Below are 6,000 nucleotides of genomic sequence, written 5' to 3' on the forward strand. Positions count from 1 at the left end.
ATTCTGCCGCGTTTTTCTTTTTGGTTTCTTTCAGGCGGACGACCCCGGGACCCAAGACAGAGACGAGGACGACCCCAAGAGACGACAAAAGACGAGACAGCGAAGACCAGTGAAGACGAGCGACCGAACCCCGATAGAGAAGAAGCCAGAGACGACGACCGGCCAGTGAGGAGAAGGAACAACGACTTTACTGAGACTTTACTGGATGCACTGGTAATTTAGATGTGCTTGAGAAAGAGTGACCCTACAGACATTGCATGTTTACACGGGGATTTAGCATGTAGCATGTCACAGTGTGACAAAGTGTAGTTATTTATGTCAGAATCAATTGAAAAATGCATCTGTATATGTTGTTTTTTTTAAATAGGTGCTTCAGAGATGATTGGAGGCAGATCCAGGACCAGTGCATGGCTCATGAGACCATTCAATTAACACAAGGTAAGCTCATGAAATAAAATGGCTAATTAGATACTTTATGTTAATATAAGCATATGCAGTTATTTAGCTCAAATGTAAATAAAGGTTTTCTCTCTTTTTGCTGTCTTTAGAGCTCTCTCTCCAATACCACCAGACTAATAAAAGATCAAATCAAGAAACAAGACCAGGACCAGCCCGTGATGTGGAAGAGGGGATGATTATTATAGTGACACAGAAGGTGAGACAAAGACTAAATCTAATTTTATTGTGTTTTTATTTTGTGTGTAGCGAGTTTGGAATCACTGGTTAACCGTCCCTGTGTTTGGATTGCAGGAGGAAGTCAGAACACCCAGAGAAAAACCATGCAGTTCCAGAGAGATCATGAACAGAAAGAATGAACTGAGCAGCAGGTTGGTACCAATGTGAATTCAATGTACCTTGTGGTAGTGAATCGTTCCGTGCTACTGCTGAATGTGAACCTCGCCTGTGATTCTTTTCTTCCATCACTGTGACTTCAAAACTGAAGAAGACAAAGAAACAGTTGGAGGAGCCCCAAGATGACGGATCAGCGACAGAAGAACCAGGACGGGAAGATGAAGAAGATAAAGACCAATCCAAACAAAGAAGAAGATGAACTCCTCCAGATATCACCAAAGGTAAACACCCAAATTCATTGCTTCTACAGATCCAGTCACTGAGGAGACGTTGTGTCATGTTGCAGTGAGAGCTCCAGATAATGTGTGTCAAGCAGCACAGATCTAATTTCAGGCAAACTCTATGATAAAATGACATTTTTGTTATTACTCCAAATGAAAAGGTGACTTTGAATACTAAAATGCACCATTTCTGAGTCTGTTGGTGCAGTTAACCTTTGTAGTGTCTCTAAGTTCTGTTAGTTGTTTGTCTCCCACCTGCCTCTTTCTTAGAGGTTCTGTCTGAATTTTCAGAGTTCTTCACTGATCTAGTCTCAGTACAGACAGAGTCATTATAACAGGAGACTTAATCATCCATGTAGATGCTGTGAATGACAGCTTCGACTGTATTTAGTTGATTGTTAGACCGTTGGAGGATTTCTCAAGATGCTCTGAGCACCTCTCCACACCTTTCTATGTCACTGACTAGGTTTTGTCTTCTGCAGGTTTCTCTGAATCTTGGAGCTCCATGTGTCTGATCCAGTGTTTTTGGCCTCAGCGACCTCCAAAGCCTTCAACTTCTCTCCCTCCTCTTTACCCTCAAACCAACCAGAGTTTTGCTTCTTTTTTTGGGAGGTTTTTTTTCAACTTCCTGGCAACAGGAAGTTTTTTTCCTCCAGATGGGCTTGATTTGATCACACTACAAAAAAGAGAGCCTCAAATAAAAAACAAAACAACACAACAAAACTGCATCTGTTTAAAAGTGTAACATGACGGACCCTTCCTTTAATATTTGTTTTTGGAGAACATATTTTATGGCTACAAAACAATGTTAGTCTGAATCAGAAAGTCTTTATTGCCAAGTGAGTACACACAGGGAATTTGATTTGGTGCCTGGCAACAACAACAGACAGTAAAAGTCTGAAAAACGTGGTTTCAAGCCACTTGTTGCGGCTTCCCCTTACCAAGCCTCGTAGCCGCTGAGAGTGTGAGGTCGGGTCCTGGGTTCGTACATTTGCGACGCGCAAGAAGGTTTATAGGCACAAATACGCTCAGATCCTCAGATATGTTTTGGTGCATTTATTGCAAGACAAAAGGACAGCGCTATCAGAGCGCAGCAGTATGAACAACATGACATGAAACCATATAACTAAACTGTAAAAAATGAGTATGGAAAAATGAGACGCGGTCAACAAAAAATATGGCCATGCCCGACCCTGACTTTCCCTCTGTGCCATAGGTAAGTGCACACCTTTATGCACAACCTTCCACACGTGCACACGCCCACTCTAAGTGAAGCACCGCCTCTGCAACACATACACACACTCAAACAGACAGTGCACCTCACTCTGTCTCCTACACACCAGCCCCTAACTATTAGGTTCCACATAATAATTCACATTTCAAAATACACAATAGGAGACAAAATAATCCATTACATCTTCAACTTTAAACGCTACATGTCTAATACATTTCACAAGTCCATGAATAGATGCATGGTATTCCCTAAAACGGCTCACGCCAAGGAACTGGCCCACTACAGACCTGTCGCCCTCACCTCCCACCTCATGAAGACCATGGAGAGGCTCCTCCTCCACTACCTCCGCTCAGTGGTGAGCTCCGACCTGGACCTGCTGCAGTTTGCCTACAGGCCCAACATGGGGGTAGAAGACACCGTCATCTACCTGCTGCAGCGAGCGCTCACTCACCTGGAGAGCGCCGGCAGCGCTGTGAGAGTCCTGTTCTTTGACTTCTCCAGCGCCTTCAACACCATCAGGCCGGCGCTGCTGCGGGGGAAGCTGGAGGACACGGGAGTAGATGGACATCTCGCTGCCTGGACCACTGACTACCTCAATGACCGTCCACAGTACGTGCGGCTGCGTGGCTGTGAGTCAGAGGTGGTAGTCTGCAGCACAGGGGCGCCCCAGGGCACCGTCCTCTCGCCCTTCCTCTTCACCATCTACACCTCGGACTTCACCTACAACACGGACAGCTGCCATCTCCAGAAGTTCTCCGATGACTCCGCCATTGTGGGCCGTGTGTCCGAGGGGAACGAGCTGGAGTATCGGTCGGTCATCATGGACTTTGTGGACTGGTGTGAGCGCAACCACCTGTGCCTCAACACCAGTAAGACGAAGGAGATGGTGGTCGACTTCAGGAGAAGGACACTCCCACATCCACCAGTGAACATCCAGGGGCAGAACATTGAAACAGTGGACAGTTTCAAGTACCTGGGTGTTCACCTCAACAATAAACTGGACTGGTCCCACAACACTGATGCTCTGTACAAGAAGGGCCAGAGTCGCCTCCACCTTCTGAGGAGGCTGAAGTCCTTCGGAGTGTGCAGACCTCTACTAAGGACTTTCTATGACACTGTGGTAGCCTCTGCTTTCCTCTACGCTGTCGTCTGCTGGGCCCCGGGCAGCACAGAGCGGGAAATGAAGAGACTGAACAAGCTGATCAAGAGGGCCAGCTCTGTCCTGGGCTGCCCACTGGACTCTGTGACGGATGTGGGTGAGAGGAGGATGTTGACCAAGCTCTCATCCATCATGGACAACAGCTCCCACCCACTGCACCAGACTGTAGTGGAGCTGAGCAGCTCCTTTAGCACGAGACTCAGACACCCTCAGTGCAAGTAGGAGCGCTACCGCAGGTCCTTCATCCCCACTGCCATCAGACTGTATAACACTACTGTGTAGTTGTTATTATGTGCAATATTTATTATCTTGTACTTGCACCTTCGTGACTTTTTGCACTCCTCTGTTTTTTGTTCCTACGAGCCCTGTAACAGTAAATTTCTCCTTTGTGAGATCAATAAAGTCTATCTTATCTTATCTTCTCTTATTCCTTCTTCTGGTCATCATTATGACCGACAAGTCTATAGTCCAAAAAGATGCAGATGTTTTCTCAATCCATGTCCGGATAAAACAGTCTTTGTGGAGGTCAGCAACGTCCTTATGCTCCATCCTCTGCTTCCAGCAACAAACAGACCTTGGATATGGGTCTGTCCAAGCAACTCGTTTTAATTTTAATCCGAACAAATCCTTTACGGTCTGGAAACGTCTGCAGTACACATTCCATTATCCAGGAATTGCGAGGCACTGTACTGTCCATAAGAAGCACCAGATGTCCTACGACAAGGTTTCTCTGCACACCGGTCCATCTCTGCCGTTCCCCTTTTCTGCTGCAGGACCACAAATACGTTCTAAGCGCAGGATGCAGCTGATCCATAGTGATATCTGTGGTCCCATGCAGATGGAATCTATAAGTGGGTCAAAATATTTTGTCACTTTCATAGATGACTTCTCAAGATGCTGCAAAGTGTACTTCATGAAACAGAAGAATGAAGTGCTATGCAAATTCAAGGAATTTGAGAAAACTTTCACAAACGAGTGTGGGCTGAGCGTCTCAAGGCTGAGAACAGACAATGGTGGTGAGTACACCTCAAAGGAGTTTCAAGAATATTTGAAGGCTCAAGGCATCCACCATGAAATGACTGTACCCCACTCACCACAGCAAAATGGTGTCGCTGAAAGAAAAAATAGAACACTTGTTGAAGCAGCTAGGAGCATGCTGTTTCATGCAAAGTTACCAAAGATGTTCTGGGCAGAGGCTGTAGCCACAGCAGCCTCCATACAGAACAGGCTATCCACTTCTGTTCTGAAGGGAGAAACACCATATTAGAGATGGTGTGGCAAAAAAAAACCTAATGTGAGTCACATGAAGGTGTTTGGCTGTATTGCTTATGCACATGTCCCAGATGAAGAAAAGAAAAAGCTGGACAAAAAGGCTGTGAAGCTTCGCTTCGTGGGATATGCAAACAATGCAAAGGGCTATCGCCTGTATGATGAAGGCAAAAAGAGGATTCTCATCCGCTGTGATGTCGTCTTTGACGAATCAAACTTCAACTGGAAGCAGGAAGTGAAAGTACCCTGCACAGAGAATGAGATAACCGTGACAACAGATGATGAGGTCCCTGTCGAGGGCACTGTCAGGAAAAGTGGCAGAAACAGAAATGCTCCAAGAAGATTTGGATACGATGAGTATGCTGATGTAGTGACTGTTGATCATTATGCCAACATGTGTCGTGTGACAGAGCCACTCTCAGTGAAAGAGGCAATGGAGAGTCCTGATGCAAAAAGTGGCAAGAAGCGGCTGACTTGGAATACGAGTCTCTGATGGAAAATGAGACATGGGACTTAGTGGACTTACCAAGAGACAGAAAGGCAGTAGGATCAAGATGGGTGTTCAGAGTCAAGCATCATAGTGATGGAAGAGTGGAACGATACAAGTGCAGGCTCGTTGCCAAGGGCTACTCACAGTCATATGGTGCTGACTATGATGAAACGTTTTCACCAGTGGCATGATTCAGCTCTATTCGTACATTACTGTCCTTTGCTGCTCAAAACAATCTGTGTGTGCACCAGCTGGATGGTGTTCCTGCATTCCTTAATGGACACCTGGAAGAGGAAATATACATGGAGCAACCAGAGGGCTACATCAAACCAGGGCAGGAGCATCTGGTATGCAAACTGAAGAGATCAATCTATGGACTGAAGCAGTCTCCTCGCTGTTGGAGTAAGGCTTTCACAGAGTTCATGATGGAAATTGGATTCAAACAGAGCACATCAGACCCCTGCGTGTTCGTGAGATCAAGACATGAGCTTGAGATACTTGCAGTTTACGTGGATGATTTGATTCTGATTACAGAGTCAACTGAGAGCATGAACGAGCTCAAAACGGCTCTCAAGGAGCGCTACAAGATGAAGGACATGGGTGAGCTGTCTTACATCTTGGGCATCTCTGTGATACAAGACAAAGAAAAGAACTGTGTCATTCTTCATCAGAAGCATTACATTGAAGCCATACTTCAAAAATACGGAATGGATAATGCCAATCCTGTAGCAACTCTTGCAGATGCCAACATCAAGCTGAAGAAGAGTGATGGTGT

Source organism: Acanthochromis polyacanthus, chromosome 8 (genome assembly GCF_021347895.1).
Source record: "Acanthochromis polyacanthus isolate Apoly-LR-REF ecotype Palm Island chromosome 8, KAUST_Apoly_ChrSc, whole genome shotgun sequence".
Classification (NCBI taxonomy): domain Eukaryota; kingdom Metazoa; phylum Chordata; class Actinopteri; family Pomacentridae; genus Acanthochromis; species Acanthochromis polyacanthus.